Consider the following 16,799-nt stretch of genomic DNA (forward strand, 5'->3'; position numbering starts at 1 on the left):
ATATATGAGGTGACCTTGACCAGACCAGAAGGAAGGAAGGAAGCAAGCAAGCAACAGCCAGCGAGAATCACCTTTACAAAGAGGAACCAGGGGGACTCCGGGATCGGATCTGCAACTTACCATATCACCTTTAGTTGAATCCTGGGTGTTTCTTGTATGTATAGTGGGTAATTTATGGGTTAACTATATTTAATAAAGGGTGTTGCATTATATCTGTGTCCTACTTTGTTTTCCTCATAAATAAAGGCACCTGGGTAAACTTTAATTAAAGAGCTGGTTGAACTATCTGAATTGGACAGCTACACAGCATTTAGTCTCATTCACTTGCTTTCTCCCAATACTCTTAACAAGTTTTCTTTTTCTCTTATTCCCTCTAACCCAATTCATTCTGGTGATCTTATATTTATGCCCCTAGGTTTATTAATTGATTTTTATTATTCATCTAACACTTTTGTTCAAACTAAATTGAAGGTACAGAATACAACTTTCATAGAATTTACAGTGCAGAAGGAGGCCATTCGGCCCATCGAGTCTGCACCGGCTCTTGGAAAGAGCACCCTACCCAAGGTCAACACCTCTACCCTATCCCCACAACCCAGTAACCCCACCCAACACTAAGGGCAACTTATCATGGCCAATCCACCTAACCTGCACATCTTTGGACTGTGGGAGGAAACCGGAGCACCCGGAGGAAACCCACGCACACACGGGGACTTCATGGGCTAGATTCTCCGTCCCAGGAATTCCAAAGCGTGTTTCCCGATGGGGCGGAGAATCGGGTGGGGCTGGTGGAAAAATTGGGTTCGGCACGTGAACACAATGCTCCGGACCCTGCTGGCTCTGGGATCGCGGTTCACAACCGCGCCCCAGCGGGAGGATGTAAATAAATGCAAATGGGGTTAATTTGCATCCATTTAGCAGACCCGGCATCCTATTCGCCGTCATGATTCCCTTCATGATTCCCCTGTCCTCTGGGCCGGGAATCACGTGGATGTAGCTTACTTATGGTATTTACGAGTATGGTCCTGACATGGTGGACCTCGCGGTGGGTCAAGAGGGTAACTATTTGCATCCACCATCCAGAACAAAGCAGCACGCATATTGCTACTCCATCCACAAACATTCACTCCCTCGACCGATGCACAGCAGCAGCAGTGTGTAACATCCACAAGGTGCACTGTAGCAACTCACCAAGGCTACTTTGACAACACCTTCCCAAGCCGCAACCTCTACCATCTAGAAAGACAAGGGCAGCATTCACATGGGAACACCACCATCTGGAAGTTCGCCTCCAAGCCACACACCATCCTGACCTGGAAATATATCCACTGTTCCTTCACTGTCGCTGGGGTCAAAAATCCTGGAACTCCCTCCCTAACACTGTGGGTCTACCAACATCAACATGGACTGCAGCGGTTCAAAAAGGCAACCCACCACCACCTTCTCAAGGGCAATTAGGGATGGACAATAAATGCTGGCCTATCCAATCCAATGACTCTCGCATCCCTTGAATGAATTAAAAAAAACGTAACTGTTTAACTTGGCATAAGGTATCTGCACAGTTCAATAGTGATTACTTTGTCGAGATGTATAAATTTTTGATCCTTGGGATGCATCTATCACATGCTTGTTTTCATTAACAAAAAGAAAAAACGTTTCCTACATACATAAAATGTAACTATTTATCAGCTTCAAAATGAGAATGAATCAAAATCCAATAAATCCAGATTAGAAGAAAATTATGTTCCGTCTAACTCCTACCTACTCAAAATAAGTATTTTAATAAGTTAACATTTTGCATTCAGCATACAAGGTAATGAGCAGATCTCAACTGCAAGAGCTAAAGAATTTGTCCAGCAGATCAGATTTAGCATCTAAATATTGCTGATAGGTTTCATACAATACACAGCGAATAGATTTCTGAAACTACACAAGTTTGGAAATGGAAATAAATATTAATTCTCTGACACACTTTTTTGTCAAAAACAGCACTGTGTTGCATTAGCTAATATACTGGCTGCCGTCTCAAAGGATTGACACCTGATTAATAAATAGGATTTACAGCCTTAGCAAAGCATAAATCAATATGTAATTCAATTTTTAAAAAAAAGCTTTGTTGCAGTTCAATTTACAACACAAAACACCATCAGCTTTTCCTTGGAAAATGCAGATAGCTTTAGCTCAGTTTAACCTACCTCCCGAATTTCAGCAACCGTATTAATAATAACCGAACTTAGATCTCTTGATCAGGTATTATTATACCAGGGAGATATAATGCTAGAATGCACAGAGATTTGCCAAAGAAATTATCATATTCATTAACGTGGGTGTGTTTGTGTCGGTGTATGTGTGACTAGCTGTGTCAGTGCATCTCTCGGTGTGGAAGGCCAGGTAGTTGAAGGAAGGCTGCTCGGGGTTGAGATGAAGAACTATGGTGTCTTGGGAAGTGGACCTTCCGATGGACTCTGCACCAAGTGGACACAGCAGGTAAGCTGCCAATGTGTGGCACTTATCCACATATTTCACAGGTGACAGCCTGCAGGCTCTGATACAGGTAATGGGTGTCTGGTGTGACACTCAGGGGTGAAAGATTTATATGATCTGAAAAGAAACCAGAGTGTACTTGGTGTGACACTCAAATACATGGGATGAAAGGGGCAGGGCACCCGAAAGATGGGTATGGACAGAGGTGGCTGCTCTGGTGAGCAGGTGTGATGTGGTGCACTGCACCTGGACACAGTGCCGGAAATGTTTCATTGATCTTCTGCATTCTGCAAGAGCGATGACCAACCTGGCATTCCACTTCGTATGGAAGGCTTGGGGGTGGGTGTCAGTAGTGACGCTCGGGGTGAGAGATTCCAGTGCCAAAGGGCATATATCCCTGTGTGTGACATGGGTGAGAGATAGGGCCATGCATCTTCAGTGTATGGAAGGGTGAGGAGTCCCAGTCTGCTGAGCACTTAAAGCTGGGTATTCAGGTGGGAGGCTCATGAGGCTATAATGGTGTTGCTGGAGAAGGTTTCACGAATTGGAACACTTGTTCATGTTCAGAAGAGAAGCCATAGCGCAGGAGCGCACAAGTCCCAGGATGCTGACAATGGAAGAACTCCTGGAGGCAGTTCTTCCATAGCACCTTCATGCTTAGTCTCAAGCAGATGACAAGCCTCTGGAGTCAGTCAACAGGCAGCATCGGCTGGTTGTCCAGCAGGATGCGTGGGAAGATGTGGCGGAGATCCCTGAAGGTCTGTATACCATGGCCTCTGTTATGGAGGAGTCCCTGCAGAACCTGAGCACTGAGCAGATCCCAAGCACTCAGACTCCTCCACTGAGTGGCGAATCTCATGGCGAGAGGATGCTCCAGCTGTAGAATAAGGGATTTCTGGGTTTGCAATCAGACCTGCAATTCCTCATACAGGCAGCAACCTCAGGAGGGATGGATGAGGAACCTAGTATCTCTTCTAGGTGCCCATCCATTATTAGTGAGGACGGAGGTGCCTCACGCTGATGGATAAGCTGCCTGTCATCTCTGTGGGTTCCTCTTAATGTGCTCCGGATCAGGTGGCAGTTCCTCTGCTGCTTCAGCGACCAAGGCATGTTCTGATTGAGGAGTGCTCAGCCATGTCTCTGTGCACGCCCTCCCAGGCAGGGCCACCTCAGGCTCTGTGAGTCAATGGACGACCGCCAAGGTTATCAGGACCAATAGGATAGCAGAATCAGCCATCTGCATCCAGTACAGTTCCCAGTGAGAGGCTGTGTCAAGACATAGCACCTGCAGGCGTTAATTTAAGGCACCTTGGGCACAGGCTGGGCTTTCGTGGGTGATTTTCATTACTTCCATCCGTGTGCTGTTTTTCGTGTTTTGCGTCTTGCCAAACATATCATGTTCTCCTTGTTGTCTGGGACTCTACAGAGAAAGTTTTGTTTTTCTATGACCCAAGTAGCCCTCATGTTTGTCATAGGTGCTGGCCTCATCAGGGTCTTATGTTGAACTGCAGGGACAACAAGCTAGAGAGATAGAGAGGCAACATTGTGTTCCAGGCATTGGCTTCTCCAACATGCGTGACAACAAGTTGGTGCACTGAGATGAATGCAATGCCTTGGCAGTCTAGCTGAATGTTTTTTGAATTACTGTCTCACTTGTGTCCTAGTCCCGTGAAGGTTAATCAATTGTTGCACGTTTTACTTGAGTGTAATTCGCGTTTATTGGAGTGTATTAACACGCCTCCGTTTAAAGGCCGTGTGCTTAACACTGCTAGGCTCTATGTATGTATTTTCAGCTCGGGAGTCGCCAGGTGCCGTATCTAGACACCTCACAGATATTCCAAGGTCAGGTTCAAAGTAATAAAACGATACACCGATTAGTAAGTTCCAAACGATTAGTATTTATTATTACAAATATAATAAATACACATGCACACGCTAAGGGACTAAGCTACAACTAAACTAAGCGATCAGAATACTTAACTAAACAGGAACAGGCAAGGTCAGGGAGCAAGGCCTTCGTTCCGATCTTGGTCTGCAACCTTCAGAGAGTGTGCTGGTCGCTGGGGGTCTAGTGGGGCTGGTTCGCGTAGCGAGCGTCGTATTGTCACTTACGGTTCGGCGGCTGGTGCTCAACGGCTGGAGTCAGGATACAAGTGGAAGTTCTTGGTCGAAGTCAAAGCCGGAGCACGAAAACAACAGACAGGACCATGTGTGGGGGTCTATCTTTATAGGGCCCCAATGTCCGTGCCTCTTTTGGGGCGGGCTTTCACCTTCAGGTATCGATTGGATCAGATCCTAATCGATATCTTTTGAATTCCCCCAATGTGAGGGTCTCTCCTCGATGGAGGGGGCGGTCTTTATGGTGGATACTTCTGGTGCCGCTCTGTCTGGACATCCACTTAAAGTATCTATTCAAACCTAAATGTTGCCATTGTGTGTGCCCAGATCTGGATTGCCTCATTAATATGCAAAGCGTTTTGCTATTAACACCTTTGGTTTGAGATCTTCCACCTGGCCAGAAACTGGTTTTGCTGCTTGCAAAATGCTAATCAGTCTTTGCAGACTGCTGTCTTGGCTAAACTGCTTTTTCCCTGCAGTCTTAGCAATTCTCCATCTTGTTAGCCCAGTGTCCATTTTAGGTGGCTACACAATGCTGCCTCCTCATTCTCACCCTCAGCTTGCTCGGCCGCCCCATCAGAGTCGTCAGTGGAATCTTCCTCTGAGGCATGTCACAAGCCACGGTGTCGTCGTCGTTCAATGGTTACCCCTTTGCAAGAGCTAGATTGTGCACAGCGCAATAGACAATGTCGATGAGTGACACTTGCTCTGGCGGATATTTCAGAAACCCACAAATGGTCCAGGCATTGGAACCTTATTTTAAGTAACCTTATCGTCCTGCATGCCCTCCACCTCGGTCCTCAGGTGCATGACTGGCATTGTAAGCCAGCTTTACAACGGATACTCCTTATCAGTCAACAACCATCCATTGAGGCGGGCTGGAGTCATGAACAGGCTTAGCAGCTGTGAGAGTGTCTCAATATGTAGGCATTGTGGGAGCTGCCAGGGAACCTTGCACATACTTGTAGATTATGGGTACTGTGGTCACAGTCTGTACATTCATGGGATGATACCCTTTTTCTTTCTATTTACAAAGGTACCCAGCTGGCCACATAGGTGCAATCAATGGCACTTTGGATGCAGGGGAACCCTACAATAGCTGCAAAGCCTCTGGCTCACACAGCCTCGCTGTCTTGATCCATCTGGAAATGGATGAAGCTCCATACCCGCCTGAACAGAGGTCCAGTCACCAGATTGATGTAGCTATGCACAGCTGACTAAGAGACTCCACAAAGATCACTCACTTACCTCTGCAAAGATCTGAATGCATAAAAGTTCCAGGCTACTGTGACCTTCAGAGCCACGGGCATTGGGTGCCCACTCACACAGTTGGTGATCTCCAGACCAATCATGTGGCATAATGAAGTGACGGTTTCTCTGGAGAGGCAGAGTCTTCTGCAGCACTGGACCTCTTGTCATGTCGGGGTTTCTGGATCATTGCCTGTACATGCAGGCAGCTGGATAGTGGCATCTTCTGCGTGCCTGTCCTCCTTGCCCCCTGTACTGGCCCTGCGCCATCCTCTGCCTACATCTCTGCCAAAGGTCTCTCCCAGAGGTGATGCCTGCAGACATTTGGCTTCCTGTCCCTTTGGCCTCTCTCTTCATCCTCAGAAGACGTGCCACTCCCAAGCAAACAATGCTCATCTGCTGAACTGCAGATGGGTCTGACCGTGCACTGTAGGTGCCAATGTGTTAAAATGCTGAGAAATCTCCTACAAAACTGAAGAGGCCCAAGAACAAGTTGAACCCTGCTTAAAGCTCATCAGAAAGCACAGAACTTTTGTCAAAAATCTACACAATAGCTCGACACCAAACTCTCACTAGCCCCTACGTACTCATTCTGCCTATGCTCCTGCCTCCTTTCATCCCACCATTGGATTACAATTTGTCAAAAACGCCTGCCTGTGTTCCGACCTAAAAATTTCATGGGCAATGTTAAATTTCACTTCATTGCCCCTTTAATGAGTTTAACTGGAGTTTTAATTGTCGTGGGTATGCACCCAACTCCCACTTGTGGCCGCCGATTGAATTATCGTGCCATGACTTTGGGACGAGTGCTCAACGTCTTTTCACGTGCTTGTGTTTGGCGCAACACAAAAAATTTTGATGTAGTAATGTTTCACAAATCTTCTTTAAAACCACCAAGTCTCAGGCAAATATATCACGACTGTAATAGTATGATCCAAAAGCCTCGCCCACTATCCAGATTCATTCCATCCTATTTCCCCCACCTCCCCTCCCCGCAATGAAAATGAAGTTGTTCGGTTCATGCTAATATTGAGAAAATTGACACCAACTCCAGGGATTTTCAGTTACCTATTTATTCAAACAATCTGATCATTTGTGAGGTTTATAATAACATCAACACATCCCAAATCTAGTTTATTCTGATACAATTTCAAAACATGATTTTGAAGGCAAAGAGTGGTGTATGAAATTTGATGATTTACTGATCAGAAGGTCAAAGATCATCAGACACATGCACATTTGTTTCAGTTTACTGGAAGTTCATAACTAATGTCAATCAGTAAGCTAAGCACTCAACTGAAAAGCAGACATTATTTACAGCAAAGATATAGCACATTTACAGGGTAAAATTGGGGAGAGGACCCGATGCAATATCATACTGGATGTGGTCAAACTTAGGGTCAGCAAAAGACTCAAGACTGTGTGATAGATAAAGCATCTGCAATAACAACAATATTCATGTTGTTGGCATGTTGTTAGTCCCTCAAAGCGATGAGGAAATCTGCTGGCTTCATGGTTTGTGTGTCCTCAGGTGACTCAGTAGGCCAATCCTGGAACCAGAGGTCTTTTGGCAGAGAGGACAAGAGTTGCCCTAAGTGGGGGGCGGTTTCAAGGTAGAATTGTCCCCTCTTTCCCTTCTGCTTCTGTTGCGTTCTGCAGCAAAGTTAATGCGGTCAGTTTCCGACTATGTTGCAGCTTATTGGAGGAGGCGTCGTCTTATGGCAGTTTACGGCAAGTTTTTCCTGTGGAGAAATGTCAATTTGTCCATGTGTATATTTGGAAACAAGAAATACAATCTCCTTCCGGACGTAGAAATCAATTTTGGTTTTCTCAGATGTTGTGCAGTCCCATTATAATTGATTATTGACAAAATTTTAGCCGCAGTCACAATCAATATACTGTGGAAGGTAACGGCACAGTAGCAATGGGAGGTGTGGTGCCTGATCCAACCCAGGAAATGCAGAAATGGGGGGCTGGGGGAGAACAAGGAAGCCCGGCTGAATTTAAAGACATGACCTACTTAGCTATTTTATTCCATTCCATTTCTTCTTGGTAGTCGGCCTCGCAGGCAAAAAAAATCAGTGGTAGAAGGCACAGAAAGGGACAGAAGGCACAGAAAGGAGCAGTCCCCGGCAAATAGACAAGTTTGGGGCGTGATGGTGAGGCTCAGACTGCAGCTGTAGGGAGACAAAAGAAATTGTGGTGGATGGGGAAAACAGGACAGTAGATGAAAGGAAACAGATGGCGGGAATGCGGAGTCGGCCATTCATGAAGAGAAAGACTGCAGCAGAAGATTTATTTGCGGGTCCACAGGAAGCACCCCTTTTCCTTCTGGCCTACAGAAATGCTCAGAGATGGATTTATACTTTGTGACCTGCTAGCCTTCATTTCTGGGGTTCCCCCCCCCCCCACACCCAACCTTATGCCGCTCCCGGCCCAACGCAAAGGCGGTAGCCACAAAAATACATCCAAACTTCTGACAAAAAGCACGCAAAATATATCAACAGTTTTCTTCGGAGATTCACTTCTACTCTGCAATGGCATCTTTATTTTGTCACAAATAACACTTGACAATCTGAATGATATTTTTCTCTTTTCCTTTTAAAGTGATTTCATTGTCTCTATTTTCATTGAAACTTGGAAGCTATCGGCCTCCAAGCTCACTCTTTTCTCCAATTTTCAATATTACCTATGTTTTCTGGTTTATTTCGTACAAAATATTATTTAATACTCAGTGGAACAGATTTTGGCCACAAGGTAAGGGTAGGTTTCTTCCTTCACTTCAAGAAAAGAATTGGCAATATCTTGTAGTTCAGTTGTCATTTCAGAGTCCACATCCTGTTCAACTTTTTCAGGTGCTGTAGTATTGCTTAATTGGCAAGTCTAAGTCATTGGATAATTCACTCATACTTTTGGATGAGGATGAATGTGCAGTTTGTGTAAAATTCAATACTTTATGACAAACTGTCTTTTTGCCTAGCTTCGTCCTCTTGCCTCGCCTTCAGTTTTCTGCATTCTTGACTGCCGGATTGATAGCGTCATTTCATATTGTTAAAGAAACTGATCTTAAGCAGCTAATAACGTGTCTGAAAAAGCAGTCTTTTTTTGCAGTCAATGTCACATTTTTATCAGGCTCAAGCTCTGCAAAAATTGGATAAATCTTTTATTTTTTTTAAATTTAGTGTACCCAAATTATTTTTTTCCAATTAATGGGTAATTAAGCGTGGCCAATCCACCTGCCCTGCACATCTTTGGGTTGTGGGGGCGAAACCCACGCGTATCAAACTTTTAACCCCATCACAAACTCTCCACCCCTTCATAATGCAACCCAGCACTCACACCCACTCCCCTCCCTGCAAGTCTGCAACCCAATCCCCTCACACATTCTTTTAACTCAGACACCCTCACATTCTTCCCCCTCACCCCATCCCTTCACAGTCTCTCCCCACGCCTCATACTCTCCCATTCTCACAATTGCACTCACCTCACTCGCCTGCGGTCTTCAAGGTAGCCTGCCTCACTCATCGTGGCCACGTCTCTCCCTCGCCTCAGGACAATGTCACATGCCTGTTGCCGGCCTGGTTCCACTACTCGTGGCTTGATTCGGGGCGCACATCTCACGCTTCTGTTGCAGGCGTGGCTCCATTAGTGAAGGCACTCAGCCCAAACCCCCTTGCCTCGTCTACTCGGCGGCTGAATTCGCAACTTGACTTGGCTGTCGTGTCTCGCTGGCCTGGGTCTGCCAGTGCTGGAGTCCAGCACAAACCTGCTCGCCTCCTCGTGGTCGGGGCCCTGCGCCTATTGTGTTTATTGTAAACCCGCCTCTAGAAATGCTGAAAAAAGAATTTACCTGCTGGATACAGCTGCTTTTGCCTTCTTTCAACTACAGGGTTCTGTTAAATTCAAACGGCTCTCAAAACTTAAAGAACAAACACTAATTTACATATTATAATCCCCAAGAGGCCTGGCTGAAATGGGTTATTAGATGTCCCCAATTCATCCACGGTTAAATAAACTTTTTATTTACTAGTTCATGAGTTATGGATATCGAGTGAATGCCTTGGTTCAAACATGGACAAAAGCCCAAGTCAAGGGCGGAGATGAGTGACTGCCCTTGATGTCATTTGACAGAGAATGGCCTCAAGAAGCCCTTGCAAAACTGGAAGCAATAGGAATTTGGGGGAATACTCCCCACTGGCTTGAGTCATACCCAGCACTAAAGATGTTGAGGGTTAATCATCCCAGTCTCAGGACATAACTACAAGAGTTCCTCAGTGTAGTGTCCTCAGCCCAATCATCTTTAGCTGCTTCATCAATTACCTTCTCTCCCTCCATCACAAGGTAAAAAGTGGGGATGTTCACTGATGATTGCATAATGTTCAGCACTATTCACAATTCCACACGTATTGAAGCAGTCTATGTCCAAATGCAGCAAGACCTGGACAACTTTCAGGCCGTGGCTGGAAAGCATCAAGCGAAATTCACACCACACGTTCGAGGCAATAACAAACTTCCAACAAGAAATATTTGAACCATCTTTCTTTGACATTCAATGGTATTGCCAGTGCTGAATCCTCCACCATCAACATCCTGGGGGTTAGCATTAACTAGAAAATGAACTGGACCAGCCTTATAAATATTGTGGCTATAAGAGCAGGTCAGAGGCTGGGAATTCTGACTCCTGAAACACTGGTCACCATCTACAAGGCACAAGTCAGGATTGTGGTAGAATACTCTCCATTTGCCTGGAGTGATGTGGCCCCAATATCACTCAAGAAGCTCTGCACTTTCGCCTCAAACATTCACTTCCTTCACCACTGGTGTAGAATGGCAAAATACTGTGCTTCTTTATGCCAGTGGTTCCAATGTGAATCTTAAATTCAACCTTCCTTTCCCAGATCTTCTCCACTCATTCAATAACATAGAATTTCATAGCACAGATACAAATATTGCATGCCAGTGTTAATACTCCCCATTGGTTTCTTTCCATTTTAATGACCTTTACCTCTACGGGCTCCCTTCTCTCTGACGTATGCATCATGCCTCCCTTTAAAAAAGTCAAAGCTACCTGCTTCAATCACTCAAACATGCCAGCACGTTCTACATTTTCCCTATTTACTATATATAAAATTACATTTAAATTCTTTATTCCATCTGCTATCTTCTACTTCGGTACTCTTTCTATCTTTAGAAATGGGAGGTTTTCCCACATCCACTCTATTGATACTCATATGTTGAACAACTTCCCAGAGAAGCCCAGCTTGCTCAATCTTTTTTAATAGTTACATTTTGACTTAACGGACAGTTGCTTCAAAGCCTTAAGGCCTGAATTTGTGAGATTGGCTCTGTGCCTTATCCAAAATTATGTCAGAGCCCCGAATCTGGATGTTCTGCCTCTGACGGGAGCCACACCATTTTTGTGGGGAGGAAATTGGGTCAGGTGGAGTTGACATATGTATGTTTCTAGAAGGCAGCAGCATATTTAAAACTCTCCACTTGTTGGACTCATGCCAAGAACAAAAAAATTGTGCTTTTTGAAGGTTAATGATCTCACTCCCAGGACATCACCGCAAGAGTTCCTCAGCACAGCCTCCTAGGCTAAACCATCTTCAGCTGCTTCCTCAATGACCTTCCCTTCATCATGAGGTCAGAAGTGGGGGTGTTTCCTAATGATTGCAACATTCACAGCTCCTCAGGTTAGAAGCAATCCAAGTCCAGATTTACGACGACCTGAACAATGTTCAGCCTTGGCCTGATAAGTGACAAGTAACATTTGCGCCACAAAATACCATCTCCAACAGGAAAGAATCTAGCCTTCTCCCCTTGACATTCTTTTGCAGAATACCTCACAATCAACATCCTATTGCTGAATCCTCCTCTATCAACATCCTAAGGGGCGGTGGGGTTTGTTGCTCGTTCTGGGTGAGTGTGCTTTACACACAATTTGGCTCTGTTTTATTGCTTAGCTCTAGAGTCGCCAGGTATCATTAAGATACCGCCACAAGTTTCAAGTTCAAGTTCAGACCAATAACTCCATACACCAGTTAGTAAGTTCAAACAAGACACGTTTATTATAATACAGTTATCTACTACTTATGCATATAAAACTACAAGATTAACAGGCCAATACTTATCTGGAATAAGGGAACTGCCGGATCAGGGAACAATGGCCTCTTGCTTTGTCCTGGATCCGCAGGCTTCCAGTCGGTGTGGACTAAAGGGGTCAGGAGTGTCTACTCTCGTAGCGTGCATCGTATGACACTTACTTGATGGCGGCTGCTGACCAGGCCTCTCCTTCTCAATGTCTTCTGCTGCAACGGTGGTCAAGGAGAGCGCTGGCTAAGAGGAGCTGGTCAAGAGGGCTGGTCAAGAGAGCGAATCAGTCCTGGGACCTGACTTTTGTAGGTCCCAGGGGCTTCGCATCCTTCAGGGCGGACCCTCTATAAACCTGCAATCGATTGGGTCTCTTCCCAATCGATTGATTTGAATTTCCCCAATAACAGGGCCGTTCCTCGATCGCCGGGCGGTTCCTTACACCTTATTGGTGTCCTTTGTCTTAGACTCTACTGGCGCCGGAATGTCTGGCCTTCCATAGAATGTTTAACTGTTGTGTCCATTGTGCCTGGGAATCACCGTAAATCGCTTCATTAATATGCGCAGCTTGTTAGTTACAATTCTGTCGGGTTTCTGTGGCAGCTAGAATACAGGGGATTCTGCAGACTGCTGGTTTCTTTGCCAATGTCCAGTTTACCCTGCAATCTTTGCGTTCTTCCATTTTGTGTGAGGAAGTGGCCAACCCAGGTGGCTACAGGTTTACCATTGATCAGAAACTGGACTAGCCACATAAATACTGTGGCTTCAAAAGCAGTGAAAAGGGTAGGAATTCTGCGGAGAGTAACTCATCTCCTGACTGCCCAAAGCCTGCCCACCGTCTACAAGGCTCAAGTTAGGAGTGTGATGGAACATTGTCACTTTCCTGGATGAGTGTAGGTCCAACAACATTCAAGAAGCTCAACACCATCTAGGATAATGCCGTTTGCGTGTTTGCCATCCCATCCACCACCTTGAAAATCCACTTCCTCCACCACCGACACACAGTGGCAGCTGTGTGTACTGGCAGCACTGTGTACCATCTACAACGTGCAATGTGGTAACTCACCACGACTCCTTTGACAGCACCTTCCAAACCAGTGACCTCCACCACTTAGAAGGGCAAGGATAGCAGATCCATGGGAACGTTGCCACCTGCAACTTCCCCTTCAAGTCACACACCATCCAGACTTGCAGACATATCATTGTTCCCTCCAATGTCGCTGAGTCAAAGTCCTGGACCTCGCTCCCTAACACCACTGTGGGTGTACCTACAATCATGGTCTGCAGGGGTTCAAGGCGGCAGCTCATCACCACCACATTCTCAAGGGCACTTAGGGATGGGCAACATCCTAGCCTGCGATACCCACATCCCATTAAAGATTTTTAAAATTACAGCAAACGTTATTGAAGAAAACAGTTTTAAAATATTGTTATTCAAGAGTAATTTCCAAACACAGCAAATTGAATTTTGAACATTTGAGTACAAAATCGATTAACGCCACTGTAAGAAAGCTTATGATTATAGCTGCAAGACAGAATATTGGAAACTGTCCATCTTTAGTCTCCGAATCAAATGTGAAACATTGTCAATAGACAACCCATTGATTAACTGCCTACAGTGCTGTTTGCTTCATCATATGTTGTTGGGAATCAATGAAGACAGCTGAAAACAACAGGTAAAGAGGAAACAAAAAACTCAAATGTTTTCTCATGAAGGTGGATTGTCTTTAGAACTTTTATGAAAAGGCAAAAAGGCACAGCATGGCAAGCCAATGAAGTACATCAGAACTGTTTGAACAGATCGTGCCTTTACATTTCTTGGCTCAGGACAAATGACAACTTAAATATATAAAGGGCTGGATTCTATGCAGCCCCGCGCCAAAATCGTGGCCGGCGCAGGGGCGGAGAATCCACTCCAATGCCGTAATCGGGCCTGGCGCGGTTTGGCGATTCTCTGGGACCTGACAATGGCGTGGCTGCGGAGCACGCCACCTATTACCGGTCGGGATGCTGGCGTGGCAGCTGCACACTCAATCCGCGGCCGCCCTGGTCGGGGGCGGGTGGATCGGAGACTGGGGGGGCCCTTATAGGCGGCCGGGGATTAGATCCGTACGGTTAGATGCTGGGGCTCGCGGCCAATCGGGGGCAGGGGTCTCATTTTTCTGTCTGGCTCCGCGGTCTGAGTTGTCATGGAGCTTCGCGTGGCCGCTGGAGGCCACCGCCATGCGCATGCGCGGACTCCAAACCCAAAGTAAGGGGGTCCGTAACTGCAGCTAAATCTGCGAAATTTACTCCAGGTCCCTGCTAACCCCCTGCAGGGCACTGAATTAGTTCATCTTTTTAATAGGAATCTCGGGAGTAAAACTCCACCGGTTTTACGCCGGCGTGGGGATATAGTCTCATTTTGGGAGAATCCAGCTCATAGTATACATAATGTCGGAAACCATCTAAAGGTGCTGGACAGGGGTGTAATCGCACCAAAACCAACACTGAGCCAAAAAAAGATATGAGGACGGGTGAATAAAAGCTTGGTCAGATACGTTTGAAGCAAATCCTAAATGAAGGGACAAGAAAAGGATTTGTAGATCTTAGAGCCCATATGAATGAAGGTGCGGCCACCAATGTTGGAGTGAAAGGTGGGAGAGGGGGGGTGACCAAATGTTGGGAGGATTTGTGGGGTCCTGAAGGTCGAAAGTCACAGCGACAGGAGTAGCAAGGCCAATGTGGTTGACTCTCAATGTCCCTCTGAAATGGCTCAGAACATCACTCAGTTCGAAGGCAATTAAGGACGGGCAACAAATGCTGGTCTTTTCGGTGATACCCACATCCAGGAAAGAATAAAGGAAAAAAAATGGAGGGGCTTTAACAAACAAATAAGAATTTCAAAATTGAGATGTTGGTAGAGTTTGGGGAAGATTGGTGCATAGCGGTAATGTTACTGGACCAGTAATCCAGAGACCCAGGCAAATGTTCTGAACACATGGGTTCAGAATTTAAATTCAATTAATAAATGTGGAATTAAAACAGCTGGTCCCAGTAAATGATAACCATGAAATTATCATTGAATGCCATAAAAAAAACATTTATTAATGCCTTTGAGGGAAGGAAATCTACCATCTTTATCCAATCAGGCCTACATGTGACTGCAGTCCCACAGGAATGAGGTTGACTCTTAACTGTTCTCTAAATGGCTGAGCAAGCCATTCATACAGGGGCAATTAGGATGGGCAACAGGTGTTGGTCAAGCAAGTGACATCCACATCCCATGAAACAATAAAAATAGGAACAAATGTAGGTGAACCAGCACAACGGTGATGAGTGAATAAGACTTGGTACAGATTAAGATAACAGCAGCAGAGTTTTAGACAAGTTCAAGACAAAATGCTTGTGCTGTGGGTTACTGGAGGGGATGGAAGGCCGCACCCCTATTCAGTATTTCTCAGACCTGTTCCACAAAAGGGTGAGACCATACTTCCATCCCTCCTCAGAATTGGACTGGGCCCACGATCGCTTTGACCCGAGCCTCATTCTGGTGATCACATAACTACCCCCAGTCCACCCAGCTGATGCAAGCTGAAAAGGCTATGATCTAATCAGCACCGCAATCCTTCCCCACTCCGCCTCGCCTTCATATCTAGCCCTGATTGAAACACCAGTCCCACCCACCCTGTTCCACAACATCTCCAATGTCAGCAACTCACCCGTCCCACCCCAACCGCTCCCCCATCCCAAACACAAATGATTTTGCCTCCCCAGGCTCACCATCCCCACCCAAGTCACAAACAAAGAAGACCAGCACAGCCCGAAAATACAACCCCTTGCCCCCTTCCCTTCATGGCTCTTCCCTCCATTTAATTCCCATTAACCAGTCGACCTGCTAGTAGGATGACTGGGAGAGGATGGCCCTCAGAATACACAAAATTGACTGTGGATCCTGTGAAGTTTTATGCCCAAGGAATTCTCTTCTTGATTACCACCTACTGCCCTCACTCAGCAGAAGAATCGGAACTCCATTCGCAAGAAGCACTGAGGGTAGCTGGGCACAGAATGCACTCTGGATGAACAACTTCAATATATATCATCAAGTCTCACTCACTGGCACCACAACTGACCAAGTTGGCTGCATGTTGAAACTCACAGGTGCCAGGCTGGGTCTGAAGCAGGTGGTGAGAGAACCGAAAAATCTACTTGACTTGATTTTTGCCAATCCACCCATCATATCTATCCAAGGCAATAGTGGTAGGAATGACCATCATCACAGTCCTTGTGGAAACAAAGTCATGTCCTCACACTGGGAACACTATCCATTGTGACTAGAAAGTACTGTCACCTTGCTAAATATGATAGGTTGACCAACCCAGCTTCAATGTTGAGAATGTAGGAGCTCTACCATATATACCAAAATGAGGTACCAACCTGGTGAAGCAAACAACACAGGACTACATTTATGCTAAGCATGATATGAATTAAATGAATTAAATGAAAGCTCTAAAATTCAGCCACATAGAGTAGTGAATGGCGGTGGACAATTTAACAAACTGGAAGTGGAGGATCCATGAATATCCCATTCTTAATGATTGTGGAGTTCAACATTTAAATACAGTAGACCAGACTGAAATATTTGTAACCATTTGCAGCCCAGTAGACTATCTATCTCATTCTCCTCCTGAGGTTCACTTAATCACTATACTCAATCTTCAGTAAATTCAATTTAGTACATTTGACATTAAGAAATGGCTGAACCCACTTGACACAGTAAAGGCAATGGGTCCTGACACTATAGTTGTAGTGCTGACGCGTTGTGCTCCAAACAAGTCATGGCTTCAGTCAAGCTGTTCAAGTACAGCAACAACACT

At 45.6% G+C, this 16,799-nt stretch overlaps 1 protein-coding gene and 1 long non-coding RNA gene across 2 annotated transcripts in view; both read right to left on the minus strand.

Annotated features, from left to right (window-relative positions):
• The window catches only part of lrrcc1 (leucine rich repeat and coiled-coil centrosomal protein 1), a 173,503-nt gene that overhangs the window by 97,990 nt on the left and 58,714 nt on the right, over positions 1–16,799 (minus strand).
• Positions 6,908–8,885, minus strand: LOC119972444. The gene is made up of 2 exons (XR_005462048.1): positions 7,871–8,885; positions 6,908–7,592 (listed from the first exon to the last, which is right to left on the minus strand). It is a non-coding gene; the product is annotated as an uncharacterized LOC119972444 (long non-coding RNA).

Source organism: Scyliorhinus canicula, chromosome 10 (assembly GCF_902713615.1).
Source record: "Scyliorhinus canicula chromosome 10, sScyCan1.1, whole genome shotgun sequence".
In the NCBI taxonomy this organism is placed as follows: Eukaryota; Metazoa; Chordata; class Chondrichthyes; order Carcharhiniformes; family Scyliorhinidae; genus Scyliorhinus; species Scyliorhinus canicula.